Source organism: Dasypus novemcinctus, chromosome 17 (assembly GCF_030445035.2).
Source record: "Dasypus novemcinctus isolate mDasNov1 chromosome 17, mDasNov1.1.hap2, whole genome shotgun sequence".
Classification (NCBI taxonomy): domain Eukaryota; kingdom Metazoa; phylum Chordata; class Mammalia; order Cingulata; family Dasypodidae; genus Dasypus; species Dasypus novemcinctus.
In genome coordinates, this window is record NC_080689.1 from 62,989,605 (window position 1) to 63,009,464 (window position 19,860).

A 19,860-nucleotide genomic window follows, 5' to 3' on the forward strand; every position below is an offset into this window, starting at 1 on the left:
CCATGGTCAGAGATTCTTACCTTTTCCTATTCCATGGACCCCTTTGCTAGTCAGGTGAAAACCAGAGACCACTTACTAAGTCCACACTATACTGTGTACTATTTAATAAATATATCACACCCACACTGACATATCCCCACAGGAATGTCTGAGTTTCAAGTAGTCAGGCCCCTTGTTAGGAAGCCCTGCCCTGAGGGAACGCTGGAGCAGATGAGCCACTCCCCAAACAGAAGCCTAGGGCAGCTTCAGGGGGAAATTTTCCTGTCACAAGTAGCTCCTACCTGGGGAAAAGGAGAGACAAGAAGGCTTCGGGGTGTTTCCAGGGTGCTAATAAGTTTATCCCAACTATCTAGGCCATCTCATTTCAGAGCTTAAAATGTTAAAGGAAGTTTCCCAAGTGATCAGTTTTATGCACCGATGATCACAACCTGAGGAGGGGGTTAGTGGGACTCCAGCACCCACAGAGCAGCCTTCTCTCAGCAGCTTTCCAAGGAATCTCCTGTGACATGGCAACACTTGAATCTTTGACTCTGCCTTATCCAGGCCCCACACATGGTCTTCATCCATATGTGTCCCCCAGCTCTCATGGCATCTCACTCCAAAACTGATAGGTTTTATTTATTTATTTTTTTTTTTAGATTTATTTCTCCCCACCCCCACACTGTTTGCATTTGCTGTGTGCTGTGCCTTTAGGAGGCACAGAGGAACTGGACCTGGGACCTCTGGTATGGGAAGGCAGTGCCTACTCACTTGAGCCACCTCCATTCCCTGCTTTGTCTCTCTTAATGTTTTTTCTTCTTGTGTATCTTGTTGCATCATCTCGTTGCATCAGCTTGCTGTGCCCGCCAGTCACATCATCTTGTTATCTTGCTCATTTTCTTTAGGAGGCAAAGGGAACCTCTGCTCCAAGATTTTGTTGTGTCTTTTGTTATGTTTTTTCTTCTTATATCTCTTGTTGCATCATCTTGTTATGTCAGCTTGCCCCGCCTATCCATCACACCAATTCCTGATATTCCACAGTGAACTACAGACCTCTCATGTGGTAGGCGGGAGCTCAGTCACCTGGGCCACATCCACTTCCCATGTGTCCCTTTTCCAGAGTCACAGCCTCAACAATATCACAGACAATTCTGAACAAAAGATTCACACTCTTGAATGATGAGAAATACCCATGTCATAGCCGTGCATGACAAAGAAAAACAAAGTGAGGCAGCAAACACCTTTACCACCCAGCAATACCCAACCCCTACACAGTAAAAGCCTCCATCCTGAAACTCCACCAGTTCTACATGAGCCTCTCCTGGACTTTTTTTTAATCCCCATCTCTACCAAAACCACATGCTGTGGCTACACACAGCTCTAGTCCCTCTGTCAGCACACATCCTTGCCAATTCAATCGCCAAGTGAACCTGTTCTGGCCACACAAGTCAATCTCCATCCCTGCCATCAGTAAATTCTTATATACTTTAAGGACTTTGCGTTCCAGGGATGTTGATTTTGTACTACCTGTTTTTACCCCCAGCCTCCCAAAATAAATGCCCATCCTTGCCAGCACCAGGATTCTACTTCCCAGTTCCTCTCCAACGGCAGGAAGAGGAAACTACTCTGCAAACTGCTTCCCAAATCTTAGGCCCTTCTGCACACCAGCATTCAGTCCAATGTGGCATATCAGCTGGCACCGGGTCTCCAGTTAGGGTATGTGACCAGGATCCTGAAAACCTTACATAGCCATCCCCTTTGGATAAGCTGGACAGGACTCTAACCAGAGCCAGGAACCTTTAGTCATATAAAGGGCAGCCAGAGAATTGTGGGAAGATGGCAAAGCAGGAAGCTCCGGGAACTATTAGACAGTAACTGTCTCAATCAACTATTTCAAAACTCTGGAGTCCAGTAGAATACCATACAGCATCTAGGGAACAATGGGGAGAAAATTCTGGTACATGGAAATAAATGCCAGAGAATCACACTTACAGCACAGCTGTTACAACTACCCAACCCCCAATCTCATGGCAGGCAACAGCGGGGTCCAGCCCTTGGCATAATTTGTTGGTGCCAGAAGAGAACAAAAACTAGTTCCAAGATCCAGGGGATGGGAGGAAGAGAATGGACCAAATGCTCCTTTGGAGGGCGGGGACTTGGCCCAGTGTTTAGGGCGTCCATCTACCACATGGGAGGTCTGCGGTTTAAACCCAGGCCTCCTTGACCCGTGTGGAGCTGGCCCATGCACAGTGCTGATGCGCCTAAGGAGTGCCCTGCCACACCGAGTCTCCCCTGCATAGGGGAGCCTCATGTGCAAGGAGTGCGCCCTGTAAGGAGAGCTGCCCAGTGCGAAAGAAAGTGCAGCCTGCCCAGGAATGCTGCCACACACACGGAGAACACACAAGATGATGCAAGAAAAAGAAACACAGATTTCCTTGCTGCTGACAACAGAAGCAGACAAAGAAGATGCAGCAAACAGATAAGGAGAACAGGCAACTGGGGTCGGGGAAGGGGAAGGGGAGAGAAATAAATAAATAAATCTTTAAAAACAAAAAAGAAATGCTCCTTTGGATTAGCTACTTCAAACTGCTGGGCATCCAGCGCTGAGAGCTGCCAATGTTCTAACCCACATTGGACAGAAGCAGTAGAAGAGACTTAAAAGACGACATACTTCTTCAGAGCTGCGGGAGGACAGTGGAGGGGACGCATTTGGTAGGCAAATGCCAAGTCAGGAAAGCACAGCTTTGGGGAGCCATAGAAGCAGCTCTAGGCACCCAACCTGGCTGTCCCCTCAGGGCAGATTGGAGCCAGCCAGTGCTCCCTTTGAGGGGCCCTGGCCTTGCTCCAGCTGGGAAAGACCAAATTAGGAAATTCCTCTCTGGTGTTCCCCAACCTCTTCCTAGAATGTGCCCCCCAGGGAAAAGCAACTGGAGACTACAAAGGCAGTGAGAGAAACCATGGAGGCCAGTGGCCGAGGCAAAGGCTGCCAAGGCTGGCCTGCTTTACCCCCTGCAGGGGATCACCAGGGAGAGGGAGAAGGTCTGTGGCCTGAGAAGTAGAGGACAGGGGGCTTTCACACTCCATAAACAGGGAACCCCTAACACCACTAGGAAGCACAAGCCCAGCACAAGACACAGGCCAGAAGAGACAGGGAGGCCCCTGCACTTTGCATTCACCACGGGCTGACTTCCCTGATAAGAAGGCTCACCCCTGCAGAGAGTCCAGCCAATGCATATCCAGTTTGCAAACTGCTGAAGGGGTTTCTGCTAAGGTTTATTTGGTTTTCTTAGCTCCTGACACACAAGAAAACCTGTCATATCACGAGCTGGATACAAACTCAAGAAACAGGTCAAGGAATAAGTCTGAGCTAACATTGATATATGGTTATGTATAGTATGCTATGAGAAATCAAAGAAACTGGAAACAATGGTCCATTCAAAGTAAAGAGACACAAATCCAGAGGACAGTGAAGATGACCTGACTGTGGATGTACTAGACAGACTTAAAGTGATCTTCAAATTACTCAAGGAGATGAAGTTGGGGGGGGGGAGGGGAGGAATGAAACACTTTTGGGGATTAAAAAAAAAAACGAATGTGGGAGTCTCAAAGAGCTAGAAGTTTTATAAAGGAACCAAACAGAACTGCTGAAGACCACAATAATGAATATGAAAAATTCCCAGGAGGCTTTAAATAGCAGATCAGAGCTGGTTGAAGAATGAATCACTGAACCTAAACACAAGACAAATGAGTCAGGTGGAGAAGAATTCAAAAAAGCAAAAATAGTCCAAGAGACCTCTGGGATACCACCAGGCATACTAATATTTGCATTCTGGGGCTCCGAGAAGAAGAGGGGACAAGGAATGTTCAAAGCAACAACAATTTCCTAAACTCAGCATGAGATGTTAATATGAACATCCAAGAAGCCCAGAGAACACCAAACAGGATAAAGTTGAAGAAATACACCCTGTCACATCCTGATCAAACTTGGGAAAGCAAAGGACAAGGAGAATGTTCTGAAGCTGCCTGAGGAAAGCAATGTTATGTGCAATGGAGTCCCAATTAGATTAAGTGCGCAGCTCACCAGAAATGGTGGAGGCAAGGAGGCAGTATGTTGAAATACTTTGCGTGCTGCAAAACGACAAATGCCAACCAAGAATTTTATATCCAGTGAGACTTCCTTTTAACAATGAGGGAGAAAATAAGACATTTCCAGATAAACAAAAGCTGAGGGAATTCACCCCCACTAGACCTGCCCTACAGGCGATGCTAAAGGGAGCTATTTAGAGTAAAAGGGAAGGACAGTATTCAGTGGTTCAAACACACAGAGAAACAGAGACTCCTGGTAGAGGTAACCATAGGGGTAGTTACTCCAGTACTGTCGTATTTTATGGTACGCAATTCTAATTCTTACCGCGGCAGCTAAAATGCAAATTAATAAGGACAGAGTGGGAATCAGATTTGACCCAGTAGTTTGGCACAGTAGTTAGGGCATCCGCCTACCACATGCGAGGACCACGGTTCAAACCCCGGGCCTACTTGACCCATGTGGAGCTACCTCATGAGCAGTGCTAACGTGCACAGGGAGTGCTGTGCCACGCAGTGTTGTCACCCACATAGGGGAGCCTGACATGCAAGTCGTGTGCCCCATAAGAAGAGATGCCCATTAGGAAAGAAAATGCAGCCTGCCTCAGAATGGCGCCGCCCACATGGAGAGCTGATACAACAAGATGAATCAACAAAAACACAGATTCCCATGCCACTGACAACAGAACTGGACAAAGAAGATGATGCAGCAAATAGACACAGAGAACAGACAGCCAGGGTGGGGGGATGAGGGGGAAGGGGACAGAAATAAATAAATAAATACATTGTTAAAAAGAAAAAAAAGGACAGAGATCTAGAAGATAGATACAGGAATGGTATATGTGGATGCTATTTAAGTAGGTACCAAATTAAATGACTGTTAGGGTTAAGATGTTAAGTTTCAGCTCCACGGGTAATCACCAAGTAAACACATGAAAAATATCTTCAAAGAAATGTTTTTCAAAATGGCGTAGTACCAAAAGCCAAATATGAGAGTAGGAATTAAAAGAATTGAGGGTCAAATATATAGAGAGAAAACTTGCAAACTCAAAATAGGAAAATGGCAAAAGAAAGTACTGCATTATCAGCAGTTACTTTAAATGTAATAGATTAAACTCCCCAGTCAAAAGGCAGAGATTGGCAAAAGTGGATAAAGTATTACCTAATTATATGCTGTCTAGAAAAGACTCATCTTAAATTCAAAAGTCATAAGTAGGTTGAAAGTAAAGTGACAGAGGAAAAAAATATGCCATGCAAGTAGTAATATAAAAAAAGGGGGAGGAAGGGAAATGTATGTGGTTCAAGTGGTTGACCGCCTGCTTCCCACATGGGAGGCCCCAGGTTCAGTCCCCAGTACCTCTTAAAACAAACAACAACACAAGCAAAACAGAAAGTCAACTCAGGACAGCCAATGAAGCTCAGTGGTTGAACATCGGCTTCCCACATACAAGGTCCTAGGTTCAAGCTCTGATACCTAAAAAAAAAAAAACAACAACAAAAAACAGAGCAGGTATAGCTATACTAATAACAAAAAGTAGACCTAAGTCAAAAGCAGCTACGAGGGACAAATATGGTCATTGATACTGGTAAAGGGATCAACGCAACTAGACAGTTATAAATATACACATACACTTAGCAGCAGAGTCCTAAAATATATTCAGCAAATATTGACAGATTTGAAGGGAGAAATAAACAAAATAAACAGTTCTACATTAGGAAATTTCAATATACCACTTTCAATAATGTCTAGAACATCTAGACGGAAGACCAATAAGGAAAGAGAAGAATTGAACTATACTCTCAACCAACTAGACCGAACACACATATACAGAACACTTCATCCAACATCAGAATATACATTCTTCTCAAATACAAATGGATTATTCTCCAGGGCAGGCCATATCTTAGGTCATAAAAGAAGTCTCATTCAAAAATATTGAAGTCATACAAGGTATATTCTCTAAACAAAATGGAATGAAACTAGAAATATCTGAGGGAGAAATGGAAAATTCACAAATGTGGAAATTAAACAACCAATGGGTTAAAGAAGAAGTCACAAGGCAAGTTAGGAAGTATTTTGATGTGAATGGAAGAGAACACACAACATACAAAAACTTAAGGGATGCAAAGGTAGGGCTGAGGGAAATCTTTAGCTCTAAATGCTTAAATATGAAGAAAGGTCTTAAAAAAGAGACCTTACCTCAAAACTCGAGATCTAGAATAACAACCAATCGCAAAACAAGAAGGAAGGAAATAGACATTAGAGTGGAGTATATGAGAATTAAATAGAAATCATCCAGAAGTTGGTTATCTGAAAAAAAAAAAACAACAACAACAAAACCATTTATCTATAAGGGGGAGGGTAAGGGGGCAGAAAGGGGTGGAAAGAGGGAAAGAGGGGAAGAAAATCTGAAATGAAAAAATACCACTAGCCCACAGAAATGAATAGGAAAACCTAGATGAAATGAACAAAGTCCTAGAAACACAAACTACCAACACTGACTCAGGAAGAAATAGATAGCAGTGAACCAATAACTAGTAAAGAAATCAGATCAGTAAGCATCTCACAAAGAAGAGCCTAGGAGGAGGTGGCTTCAGGGGAATTTTACCAGTGTTCCAGAACAATGAACAGCAATCCTGCTCAAACTCATCCCCACTCCCCCAAAAAACCTGAAGAGGAAGGAACACTCCCTAACACATTGGAAGCCAGTATCATCCTCATACCAAAGCCAGATAAAGATACTGTAAGAGAAAACTATAGACCAATATCCCTTATTATCCTCAAAAAACTAGCAAGCTGAATCCAACAGCATGTTAAAACAATCATACACAATGACCAAGTGGGATTCCTATCAGGGATACAAGGGTGGGTCAATGTAAGAAAATTAATTGACTATACCACATTAACAGAATGAAGGGGGAAAAGCTAAGTCATCATCTTAATTGATGCAGAAAAGGCATTGGTATAATCCAGCACTCCTCCTTCATAAGCACACTCAGAATTAGGAACAAAAGGAAACTTCGACACGAAAGGAGGCATCTATGAAAAACACACAGCTAATATAATTAATGGTGAAAGACTGAAAGCTTTCTCCCCTCTAAGATCAGGAACAAGACAAGGATGTCCACTTTCCCCCCCTGTTAATTCAACATTGTACTGGAAATTTTAGCTCGAGCAATTAGGCCTTAGAAAGAAAAAGCCATCTAAGTTGAGAAGGAAACATTAACTTTCCTGATTTGTAGATTGCATTATCTATATAAAAAAAAAATGGGGGAACAGGGGAGGGAAGAACCATAGAGCTACTGGAACTAATAAATGAATTCAGCAAAGTAGTAGGGTGCAAGATCAATATGCAAAAGGCAGTAGTGATTATATGCACTAGTAATGAACAATCATTCAATAGCAGCCACAAAAATCAAATGTCTATGGGAAAGGCAAAAAACATCTAACCAAGGATGTAAAGGACTTCTAAGAAAACTATAAGACATTGCTAAAAAATCCAAGATGGCCAATGAAAGGGCATTCTGTGTTCATGCATTAGAAGACTAAATGTCATTAATATGTCAATTTTACACAAAGAAATTTACAGATTCAAGGCAACCCCAGGCAATTTCAACAGACTTCTTTGTAGATATGGAAAAGCCAATTGCCAAATTTATATACAAGGGTAAAGGCCCCTGAATAGCCAAAACATCTTGAAGAAGAACCACCAAGTTGGAGGACTCACAGTTCCCAATTTTAAAACTTATTACAAAGCTACAGTCATCAAAGCAGCATGGTACTTACAAGAACAAAGACTATGGAATCTAACCCAGTTCAGAAATTAACCCTCACATCTATGATCAACTAATTTGACAAGGTTGCCAAATCCTGTCAATGAGGAAAGAAGAGCCTCTTCAACAAATGATTCTGGGAAACCAGGATGTCCATGTGCAAGAGAATGAAAGTTCACCCCTATACCTCATATCATATACAAAAAAACTCAAAATGGACCACAGACCTAATATAAGAGCCAGAACTACAGAACCCCTAGAAGGAAACATAAGGAAGCATCTTCAGGACTTTGTGTTAGACGAAAGTTTGTTAGACTTTACACCCAAAGCACAAGTAATAAAAGATAAATGGGACTTCATCAAAATCAGTTTTTGTACAAAGGACTTTATCATAAAAGTAAAAATATAAACTAATCAAGCGGATAAAATATTTAGAATCCACATATTCAACAAGTATTTAATATCTAGAATATATAAAGAAATCCTACAAATCAGAAAAGACAGTTTTTAAAATTGGCAAATACTTGAATGGACATTTCTCCAAGAAAATATACAAGTGATCGAAAAGCACATGAGGGGCGGCGGAATTGGCCCAGTGCTTAGGACATCCGCCTACCACATGGGAGGTCTGCGGTTCAATCCCTGGGCCTCCTTGACCCGTGTGCAGCTGGCCCATGCACAGTGCTGATGCTCACAAGGAGTGCCTTGCCATGCAGAGGTGTCCCCCGAGTAGGGGAGACCCACGTGCAAGGAGCACACCCCATAAGGAGAGCCACCCAGTGCGAAAGAAAGTGCAGCCTGCCCAGGAATGGTGCCACACACACGGAGAGCTGACACAACAAGATGACACAACAAAAAGAAGCAGATGTCCCTGTGTCGCTGACAACAACAAAAGCAGACAAAGAAGACACAGCAAACAGACACAGAGAACAGACACAGAGAACAGACAACCAGGGTAGGGGTGAGGAGAGGGAGAGAAATAAATAAATCTTAAAAAAAAAACAAAGAAAAACTTAAAAAAAAAAGCACATGATATTTAACATCAGCCATTAGGAAAACGCAAATCAAAAGCATAACGATATACCATTTCATACCTATTAGAATAGCTACTATTAGAAAAAAGGAAAACTAAAAGTATTGATGAGTGGAAACAGGAACAAATTAATTCATTGCTGGTGGGAATGTAAAATGGTGCAGCCACTGTGGAAGGCACTGGCAGTTCCTCAAATTACAGAGCTACCATATGACCCAGCAAGCTCACTTCTAGTTCCATAACCAAAAGAAATGAAAGCAGGGACTCATACCTGTGTTCATAGTGGCATTATTTACACTTGCCCAAAGATGGAAGCAACCCACGTATCCATCCAAAATTGAAGAAAAGAGTGGTATATAAACAATGGATTATTCAGCCATAAAAAGGAAATTCTGAATCATGCCACACACGGATGGCCCCTGAAGACATCATTTTGAGTGACTAAGCCAGACACAAAAGAATATTGTATGATCTCATGGATATGAAATAATTAGAATAAAACTCAGTCAATCTAGAATATCATTTACCAGGGGATTGGGTGGGGGTAGGTAATACTAGGAGTTAATGCTCAAGATGTACTCATTTTCTTGTTGGGATCATGAAAAGTTTTGGTAATGAATGGTGGTGACTGTAGTGATTAGAGAACAACGTTGTGGACTTAACTACCTACTTGAATGTAATTAAAAGGAAATTCAAAAATTAAAAAATAAAAATTTTTTAAAAGGAGACATTTTAGGTTGTATGCATGTTACTAGAATAAGAATTGTTTTAAATCCAAGGAACACAGTGAACCCCAAGTTAAATCATGGACTACAGCAAGTAGAACAATTATGTAAGTGTGATTTCATCTATTTTAAATGGATCACACCAATGTGAAGTGTGAATAGCATGGTAAGTTTTCACAAAATTGTTGTAATGTTTTAGCATGGAAATAGCCATACTTCAAGTTATAGACGTTGACACCTAGATGACTTTAAGAAGGAACACTTTACCAGTCTCCTGATGGGGGAGATAACTCCAGGTGTAGACAGCATGCTCTGGTAACAAATGTATGCTGAGTCGCCACTGCCACCCTCTGCCCAGAGCCTGTCCTCGTTTTTCAAGCCCACCGTACAGCTGGCAGGCAGGGTGATCCTTCTGGATGATTCTCTAACAACGGATATATGGGGTGCAGAAGTATTTTTGCTACAGTTCAGATCATCTGGGTCTTGTTTCTAGAAACCATATTTGGTATCAAACAGTATAATATGGCAGAGTTCGGCAATTTTTTTTATTGACTTTGTAAAAATATTACATTAAAAAAAAGTATATATATATGAGGTCCCATTCAACCCCACCACCCCCACCCCATCTCTCCCCCCCCCCAGCAACACTCATTCCCATCATCATGACACATCCATTGCATTTGCTAAGTACATCTTTGGGCACCTCTGCAACTCATGGTCAATGGTCCACATCATGGCCCATACTCTCCCCCATTCCATCCAGTGGGCCCTGTGAGGATTTACAATGTCCAGTGATTGCCCCTGAAGCACCATCCAGGGCAGCTCTATGTCCCAAAGACGCCTCCACCTCTCATCTCTTCCTGCCTTTCCCCATACCCATCAGCCACCATGTCCACTTTTCCCAATCCAATGCCACCTTTTCTATGTGGACATTGGATTGGTTGTGTCCATTGCACCTCTATGTCAAGAGGAGGCTCAGATACCACATGGATGCTGGATGCGATCCTCCCACATTCAGTTGTAATCACTCTAGGCTCCATGGTGTGGTGGTTGTCCTTCTTCAACTCCATCTTAGCTGAGTGTGGTGAGTCCAACGAATCAGATTGTAGGTGCTGGAGTCTGTTGAGGCTCAGGACCTGGCTATCACATTGTCAGTCCAGAGATTCAAATCCCCTAAATATATCTTAAACCCCAACACTAACTGCACCTCCAGCACATTAGCATGAAAGTCTTATGAAGAGATATCCCATCTGAGTCCAGATTCATCACACATAAACACCATTTCCAATGAGGGGCCATCTGACCTGGTAGTTAACCCCATCGGCCATTACCATAACTCCCATGGGTCTCTTTAGCCCTCAAAGGAACCAATACCTGGGGGTTGTATCTGCTTTATCTGTCTCTCAGACTCTGCTCAGTTGTGCATAAGGGCAATCCCTCTGACAGCCACCAGGCTCTTTTTTAGAGACTCATAGCCATATAAACTCATTTCTCCTTTCCATTTCCCCCTTACATTAGGTCAAACAGCATTTTAAAGTCATGTTATTTTATGTAGACAGGGATATTCTGCTGATCTGCATTGAACCTTCTGTATAAGGTCATTTTCCAGTTGCATCATCAGTTGGTAGTTGATAGTGGTCCCTCGGTGCCAGGGAGGCTCATCCCCGGGTGTCATGTCCCACGCTAGGGGGAAGGCATTGCATTTACATGCTGAGTTTGGCTTTGAGACTGGCCACATTTGAGTAACATGAAGGCTGACAGGAGGAAATTCCCAGGCACAATGCTGCTGTAGGCCTTGTTCTTATTTTAGGCTTATCAGCTCACAAGCATAGTCATTAGCGTCAGGGGCTCACTGTTGAACCCTCACTCCCTCCCAGTCCCCGCCGCTGCACCTGAGAGACTGTCACTGCTCCCCTAGGGACCACGACAGAGCACCACTGGCCAGGAACCCAGTACACCCCCTGCTGTGGTTTTTAATTGTTGCCACTATGAGTATATCCAAACATTACCATGCACCCTGGACATATGTTCTGTATAGCTCCCTGTCAGCCATATATCACCTGTCAATGGTATCCCATACCAGTATCCCTCCATTGCCATTGTTGAACCACTCTGTGATCCAGAACTCCCTGAAATTTGAAGCCCAATATAATGTCAGGGTCCCTTACTAGGAAATGTCATATAGCGATGGGTTTAAAGGTTAGATAAAGAATACGTGTTGACTTGGAAAAAATTCTACATCCTATCTTTTTCTTTTTTTTTTTTTTCCCCCCTAATTATTGAGCTTCTCTTCACAGGAGTCCTAGACCACAGCAATGCATATATATAATATACAGCACTCCCATACATCCACCACAAAACCTTTTCCCTTCCACATTGATACTCTTACACCCTATTCACATCATATTTACTTAACGTGATGTACAGAGTCTGAGACAATAGCTTTCTAACAAGGTGACATCTGTGCTTACATTGTGGTGCATACTTTAAGATACACAGTTTTTTACATTCTTAGTTATCCTATGTTTTGCATTATGGTTTACATTATCAGTCTGTCATCTCCTATATGTTATGGTGTAATATTACATGTTTTATATCCATCCTTGTGTACTCTCACGAAACTCCTCTCTTACCCCCCATTTACCTTGGTTCCACACATTTAACGTCCATTTTCCCTTCCACCTTGGTGCCCACAGTGACAACCAACCTCTGTTTCCCGAGGAGCCACTTCCAGAGATAGATGGAATAGTGTTCAGGGCCTAACTTGCTCAACTGCCCCAATGCTCTGGGAGCCACCCTTTGTCTCGAGAGATACAGTTCCCTCTATTTGATGGCATTAGTCCTCCCCAGGATGTGGGTCCACCCCCACTCTCACTACTTGGGTTTCTACCCCATGGTGTCACCCACTCTGGCAGAATGAGCATTTAGACATTCCCCAGGATCCTGTCCTGCAACAGACCCTCCCCTCCGAGCATTCTAAACAGGTAACCCTCTTTATTATATTTTGATATGATTTTCTCGGCATTTTACTCTCCACCAACACCTGACCCTCTCCTGTGTTCGTATGCTACCCCTCCCTCCCCCCACTTTTGGGCAATGTTACCCATCCACCCCTCCCCAGCCACCCTCAAACCCACAAAGCCCCAACCAAAGGCAACCCCTTGCCCCCCTTTTATCTCTTCTTTGTGTTCATACTTACCACCATCTCATCTTAAATTCCACCCCTGCAGACATCGGCTCACATCCTTCCTCCACCCTCCAATTTCCTGTAAGCCTATCGATCAGTCTCTTGCTGTCTAGGGCAGCTTGGTTATTTCATATCATTGAGGTCATGTAGTATTTGTCCTTTAATGTCTGGGTTGCTTCACTCAACATAAGGTTCTCAAGATTCATCTATGTTATCACATGTGTTTGTAGTGTGTTTGTTCTTACAGCCGAGTAGTATTCCATTGTGTGTATATACCACATTTTATTGATCCACTCATCGGTTGATGGGCATTTGGGTTGATTCCAACTTTTGGCGATAGTGAACAATGCTGCTATGAACATAGGTGTACATATATTGGTTTGTGTCCTTGTTTTCAGTTCTGCTGGGTATATACCCAGCAGTGGTATTGCTGGGTCATATGGCAAATCTATGGCTAGTTTTTTGAGAAACCGCCATACTGTCCTCCAGAATGGTTGGATGCTTCTGCATTCCCACCAGCAGTGGATGAGTGTTCCCCTTTCTTCACATCCTCTCCAGAACTTTTATTCTTCTGTTTTTTTCATAGCTGCCAATCTTATGGGTGTAAGATGGTATCTCATTGTGGTTTTGATTTGCATTTCCCTGATAGCTAGAGATTTTGAACATTTTTTCATGTGCTTTTTTGCCATTTGTATTTCTTCTTTGGAGAAGTGTCTGTTTAAGTCTTTTTCCCATTTTTTAAATGGGTTGTTTATCTTTTTATTTTCAAGATATAGTAGTTCTTTATATATGCAAGTTATAAGTTTCTTATCAGATATATGGTTGCCAAATATTTTCTCCCACTGTGTGGGCTCCCTTTTTACTTTCTTGACAAACTCCTTTGAGGTGCAGAAGGCTTTAATTTTGAGGAAGTCCCATTTATCTATTAGTTCTTTTGCTGCTCGTGCTTTTGGTGAGATATTCATAAATCCATTTCCTATTACAAGGTCCTGTAGATGTTTCCCTACACTGCTTTCTAAGGTTTTTATGGTCTTGGCTCTTATATTTAGGTCTTTGATCCATCTTGAGTTGATCTTTGTATAAGGTGTAATATGGTAATCCTCTTTCATTCTTCTACATATGGCTATCCAGTTCTCCAGACACCATTTGTTGAATAGGCCACTCTCTCCCAGTTGAGAGGGTTTGGTGGCTTTATCGAATATTATGTGGCTGTATATGTGAGGTTCTATATCAGAGCTTTCAATTCGATTCCATTGGTCTATGTGTCTCTCCTTATGCCAGTACCATGCTGTTTTCACCACCATAGCTTTGTAGTATGTTTTGAAGTCAGGTAGTGTGATTCCTCCAATTTCGTTTTTCTTTTTCAGTATGTCTTTGGCTATTCGGGGTCTCTTTCCTTTCCAAATATATTTCATAGTTTTTCTAGTTCCTTAAAGAAGGCTGTGTTGATTTTTATTGGGATTGCATTGAATGTGTAGATCAGTTTTGGTAGGATAGACATCTTAATAATGTTCAGTCTTCCTATCCATGAACAAGGAATAGTCTTCCATTTATTTAGGTCTTCTTTGATTTCCTTGAACAATCTTGTATAGTTCTCGGTGTATAAGTTCTTTACCTCTTTAGTTAAATTTATTCCTAAGTATTTGATTTTTTTATTTACTATTGTGAATGGTATTTGTTTCTTGATTTCCTCCTGATCTTGCTCATTATTGGTGTACAGAAATGCTACTGATTTTTGCGCATTGATCTTATAACCTGTGACTATACTAAACTCATTTATGAGTTCTAGAATCTTTGTTGTAGATCTCTCAGGGTTTTCTATGTATAGGATCATGTCATCTGTAAATAATGGAATTTTTACTTCTTCCTTTCCAATTTGAATGCCTTTTATTTCTGGTTCTTGCCTCAGTGCTCGAGCAAGTACTTCCAAGACAATGTTAAATAGGAGCGGAGACAGTGGGCATCCTTGTCTTGTTCCTGAGTTTAGAGGGAAGGTGTCTAGGATTTCTCCATTGTAAACAATATTGGCTTTAGGTTTTTCATATATACTTTTTATCATGTTCAAAAAATTTCCTTGTATTCCAATCTTTTGGAGTGTTTTTATCAAGAAAGGGTGCTGTATTTTGTCAAATGCTTTTTCTGCATCAATAGATATAATCATGTGATTTTTTTCCTTCAATCTGTTTATATGGTGTATTACGTTGATTGATTTTCTTATGTTGAACCATCCTTGCATACCTGGGATAAATCCCACTTGGTCGTGGTGTATAATTCGTTTAATGTGTTGTTGAATACGATTAGCAAGTATTTTTGCGTCTAGGTTCATTAGAGAATTTGGTCTGTAATTTTCTTTTCTTGTGATGTCTTTGTTTGGCTTTGGTACTAGGGTAATGTTGGCATCATAGAAGGAGTTGGGTAATGTTCTTTCTGTTTAGATTTTTTGGAATAGTTTCAGCAGGATTGGTGTCAGTTCTTTCCGGAATGTTTTTTAGAATTCACCTGTGAAGCCATCTGGCCCTGGGCTCTTCTTAGTTGGGAGATTTTTAATAACTGATTCTATCTCTCTGCTTGTGATTGGTTTGTTAAGATCATCAATTTTTTCTTTTGTCAATATGGGCTGCTTATGTGTTTCTAGGAATTTGTCCATTTCCTCTAGATTGTCATTTTTGTTGGAATATAGTTTTTCAAAGTATCCTCTTATGATAGTCTTTATTTCTGTGGGGTCAGTGGTGATATTGCCTTTCTCATTTCTTATTTTGTGTATTTGCATCTTCTCTCTTTTTTTCTTTGTTAGTCTCGCTAAAGGTTTGTCAATTTTGTTGATCTTCTCAAAAAACCAGCTCTTGGTCTTGTTTATCTTTTCAAGTGCTTTGTTATTTTCTATTTCATTTAGTTCTGCTCTTATCTTTGTTATTTCCTTCCTTCTTCTTCCTGTTAGGTTACTTTGTTGTTGTTTTTCTAATTCCTTCAAATGTGCAGTTAGTTCTTCAATTTTTGCTCTTTCTTCTTTTTTGATATATGAATTTATGGCTATAAATTTTCCTCTCAGTACTGCTTTTGCTGCATCCCATAAATTTTGGTATGTTGTGTTATCATTATCATTTGATTCAAGGTAGTCATTGATTTCTTTTGAGATTTCCTCTTTGACCCACTGTTTTTCTAAGAGTGTGCTGTTTAATTTCCAAAACGTGGTGTGAAATCTGGGCTTCTGTCCCTTGCAAATTTCCAGCTTGACTCCACTGTGGTCAGAGATATTGTTTTGTATGATTTCAATCTTTCTGAATTCATTCAGCCTTTCTTTGTGGCCTAGCATATGATCTATCTTGGAGAATGATCCATGTGCGCTTGAGAAAAATGTATATCCTGCTGTGTTTGGGTGTAGCGATCTATATATGTCTATTAGATCCAGCTCCTCTAATATACTGTTCAGATGTTTTGTTTCTTTGGTGATTCTCTTTTGAGATGTTCTGTCCAGAGTTGATAGTGGTGTATTAAAATCCCCCACTATAATTGTAGATGTATCTATTCTTTCACTTAGTTTTTCCAGCGTTTGCCTCACGTATTTAGAGGCACCCTTGTTAGGGGCATAAATATTTATGATTGTTCGATCTTCTTGACAGATTTTCCCTTTCACTAAAATGTAGTATTCTTCTTTGTCTCTCACAATTGTTTCACATTTAAAGTCTATTTTGTCTGATATTAATATAGCTACTCCTGCCTTTTTTTGGTTATTGTTAGCTTGTATGATTGTTTTCCAGCCATTCACCTTCAATCTCCATGCATCTCTGGGTCTAAGATGTGTCTCTTGTAGACAGCATACGGATGGGTCATATTTCCTTATCCAATGTCCCACTCTGAATCTTTTGATAGGTGAGTTTAATCCGTTGACATTCAGTGTTATTACTTTCAAGGAATTATTTGTGTTAGCCATATTTTGATTGGATTTGTGTTTGTCATATTTTGTTTGTATTTTTTTTGTCTTTTTTGTTGTTGTTGTTGTTCTTATACTCTCCTCCAACTCTGCCTTTCCTGTTTTTTCCTTTCTTCCTGCAGGACTCCCTTTAGCGTTTCTTGAAGGGAAGGTTTCTTGCTGGTATACTCTTTCAGTTTCTGTTTGTCTGCGAATATTTTGAACTCTCCATCATGCTTGAATGCTAGTTTAGCTGGATAGAGTATTCTTGGTTAGAAATTTTTTTCCTTTAGTACCTTGACTATATCATACCACTGCCTTCTTGCCTCCATGGTTTCAGATGAGAAATCAGCACTTAATCTAATTGAGCTTCCCTTGTATGTGATGGTTTTCTTTTCTCTTGCTGCTTTTAGGATTTTCTCTTTGTCTTGAGCATTGGATAATTTGACAAGTATATGTCTTGCGGTGGGCCTGTTGGGGTTTATGACTAGTGGAGTGCGCTGTGCTTCTTGGATATGCACATCTGTCTCTTTCAGTAGATTTGGGAAGTTTTCAGCCATTATTTCCTGCAACACTCCTTCTGACCCCTTTCCCTTCTCTTCACCTTCTGGAATGCCTATAATACATATGTTTGAGCATTTTGCATTGTCATTCAGGTCCCTAAGTCCTACCTGGATTTTTTCTATCTTCTTATTGACCCCTTCTACTATCTGTTTGATTTCTGATGTACTATCCTCCACATCACTAATTCTCTGCTCTGTCTCTTCTAGTCTGCTGATATTTGCTGCAAGTGTATTTTTGATTTCTTGAACTGTGGTGTTCATTCCCATCATATCTGTTATGTTTTTGTGTATGTCTGCAATTTCCCCTCCAAGTGATGTCTTCATGTTGTTAACCTCTTTCATTACTTTGTCAAATTTGTCGGTTGTAAATGTTCTGAGATCTTTCATTGCTTGTGCAAAGTTTTGCTCCCCTTCATGATTTTTGGTTTGTTGAATGGATTCAGCCATGTTTTCCTGATTACTGGTTTGGTTTGTAGATTTTTGTTGCTTTCTGGTCATCTCTTTATCTTGACGGATTTAATCAGTTCCTTAGCTTCTTTGTCTACTCTTGGAGGTTAATTAGCTGTTATTTTTGCATAGGTGTTATATCTTCTCTTTGTCACTTTTTTCTTCTTATTCTAATTTCTTGTTGTTGGTTAAGTTCACTTTAAAGGTAAGTATTAGTGTTGGGGAAAGGCAATTGTGTAAGCAAGGGAAAAGTGTAAAGTAGTATTGGTGATATATGTTAACAAAGCAAGAATATGAGTTCTGGGAGGATGGAGGTTAGATTCATGTAAATTGTGTAGAGTTATAGCAGTAGGTAGAGTACTTATTATGAGGTAGATGATTGAATATGGGAGGGATATGGTATGAGCTAAAAAGCTATTGTTTTCATGAGAGAGGGAAAGAGCAAAGAAAGGTAATAGTTTCAAGAGTGGATAACAGACAGAAAACAAAACAAAGGTATTAGGAATTAAGACTTAGACCCTTCGTGGATCGAAGAAAGGGAGGTGGGAGGTGGAATATAGGAGAGACAGTAGATGGTGGCAGATATCAAGATGTAGGGGAAAGAGGATAGTGTAGGTAGCCTAAATCAGTTCACACAGAAATGAGGCAGTGGAGGATGAGAAAACCCAGCGAATGTGAGGTGTTTCCTGCCGCACCTATTGTATAACTGAGTTAAAATAAACTAAGTAGAATATGAGGGACAAGAGGGAGAGAGACAACAGAAAAAAAGAAAAAAGGAAAAAAAAGGGGGGGGAAGGGACGAGAGGAAGAAAGGAAAAGAGGGTGGGCACAGGGTGGGGAACAGGTAGGGGAAAGAAAAAAAAAAAAAACAGATATACACGAACCAGAATTAAAACACCCACTACACAGCACCTACCACACACAAAAAAAAAAACCTTAAATAACTGAGTAAAAAAAGACTTTGGGGGATACGCTGTGAGAGAAGACTAGGGGATAATGCGGTGTTAGCAATCAGGGAATTGAAAAAAGTAAAGAATAAGTCAAAATGAAAATAAAAACAAAACAAAATGAAACAATAAAGAAAAAAACGTCAACATTGAAGGCTAGGGCATTTAAGGACCTCAGATGGACCTCAGTGCGTGATGGATTCAGGGATGGAAAGTCTGAGATATTGAGGACTCAAGAGGTGTGAGTCTCTGTGGTGTGGGCCACCAGAGTTTAGGGAATTCAGGCCTGGCAACCTCCAATCTGGTCAACAGGAAGCCTGGGAGCCCCACAGTGTAACACAGCCCTCAGGGATCCCCACAGCTGGGTGCCAGCCCTATGGGGGAAGTCAGATCCGCAAACTCTATATTATGACTGAACTCTGCAATTCACTTACTTATCTGGGCTCATTAGTATTGGTATATCTCACTTCAGCTTTTGGACAGCTCCCGTCCTGTGATTCCAAACCACTGCCACTAGAGGGCGCCTCTACACCGCAGCCACTTTACTAGTAAAGATCCTAAGCCTGGCCTGTGACACCGAAAACAGATTCCAAAACCGGAATTCCCAAGCTTCGCAGAATATTCCCTAATCGGCTTCCAGACGTGTCCCCCTCCCTTACCGCAGCCTAAAACAATTTTCCATTTACGTCTCTTTATTGCCTACAGCCTATTTGGGTTGGAGATCGGCTGCCGGGCTTTTGGGGGCGGGGCTTCAGGCGAAAGCGCTATTGTTTGTGTTCGCAATCAAAAGTTTCTCCCGCTTCACAACAAAACACCGTCTATCTTCCCAAATCGATCCACAAAGGCGACCCGTCGCATCAACCCACCAACAGCTCGCCCAGAACTCGCGAACTCCTTAGCACCTCAGACCCATCTAAAAGCTGAGCCGCCGGGCAGGACCGCGTTTCCCCTCACCCCCAATAGGGAGGAGCCTGTGCGTGGGTCTCACCTGCGGGCAATAGAACCCAAATTATATCTACTAGACAAATCCTCTCCGTTACCTTTCCACCCAATCGATGTCCAGGCACTTCTGCCCTGCAAAAATCCTGAAAAAGCCCCGCCTTGGAGAACCTGCAGCCGCGCCCAGCCGTCTCTTCCCGGGACAGACTGCTAAGGCAAGTTCACTCAGCGACCATCTTGCCTCCTCCTCTGAGTTTGGCAATTTAAATCAAT

At 41.5% G+C, this 19,860-nt stretch overlaps 1 pseudogene; it reads right to left on the reverse strand.

The window, feature by feature from the left end:
* Positions 1-245: 245 nt before the first annotated feature.
* Positions 246-19,860, reverse strand: part of LOC131273763 (factor in the germline alpha-like) — a 72,867-nt pseudogene continuing 53,252 nt past the window's right edge.